We start from the raw sequence: 1123 nt of genomic DNA, 5'->3' as shown, positions 1-1123 counted from the left end.
TTTTGGTTTTTCAATGCAGGGTTTCTTTGTATAGCTCCGGCTGTCCTGGAACTCACTCTGTAGACCAGGCTGTCCTCGAACTCAGAAATCTGTGTGCCTCTGCCTCCCAAGTGATGGAATTAAAGGCGTGCGCCACCACTGCTCAGCTTTTTTTTTTAAAAAAAGATTTATTTATTATTATATGTAAGTACACTGTCATTGTCTTCAGACACTCCAGAAGAGGGCATCAGATCCCATTACAGATGATTGTGAGCCACCATGTGGTTGCTGGGATTTGAACTCAGGACCTCTGGAAGAGCAGTCAGCACTCTTAACCGCTGAGCCATCTCTCCAGCCCAGGGAAAAAGCCTTTCAATGATTACAAGCTCACTAGAAGCAAACCCTTCACAATTATCACGATGCAAAGGAAAAAAACAAAACAAAACAAAACAAAACAAAAAAAAACCCTTACAAATCCATAATAATTCTATATAGAGTAGGCAGGCCAGATTGTAATGCCTCTACAAGTTCCACAGCCTCGTTGACCTTTCATAAATCATAAGTTTAAACTTTCTTTTGAACAACACCTGGATAGATCTGTAATAATGCTGTTATGGCTTAAAAATAATTCCCTGGAGGCAAGGTGAGGCCCCAAAAACTTCCCTAGGCAGGATCCACACAAACCTCACTGAGTAGGCTCTGAGCTTTGCATTAACTCAAATGTAAAAAAAATTTCTTAATCTGAGCCTAGTCAGTTCCTGAGTCCTGGCCCTAAGATTACCTCTCCTGCAGTGAGGCCAGATTCCAGGGGAGCAATTCTACTGTCTGTCTATGCCTCTAATTTTTGGACAGTCTTTCCTAAGATGATTTATACTTAAAACATTCCTTATAACTTTGGCGCTGTGAAAGCATTGCTTGTACTGTAGTTCCCTGTAAGGCAGCAACCATAGCCAAACACTGATTGTATGAGGGTCCAATTTCTGCACAAAGACGAAGATATCCAGATAAATCTGTCTTTGCTTTGTATGGATGGATGGCCGCAGGGAGCTTCGGTAGCATCCTCATAAGAAAATTGTGTGACAAAAGAAACCCCTGCTTGCCGGGCGTGGTGGCGCACCCCTTTAATCCCAGCACTTGGGAGGCA

Source organism: Mus caroli, chromosome 17 (genome assembly GCF_900094665.2).
Source record: "Mus caroli chromosome 17, CAROLI_EIJ_v1.1, whole genome shotgun sequence".
NCBI classification, from domain to species: Eukaryota; Metazoa; Chordata; class Mammalia; order Rodentia; family Muridae; genus Mus; species Mus caroli.
Note: the sequence above shows the minus strand (reverse complement) of the source record.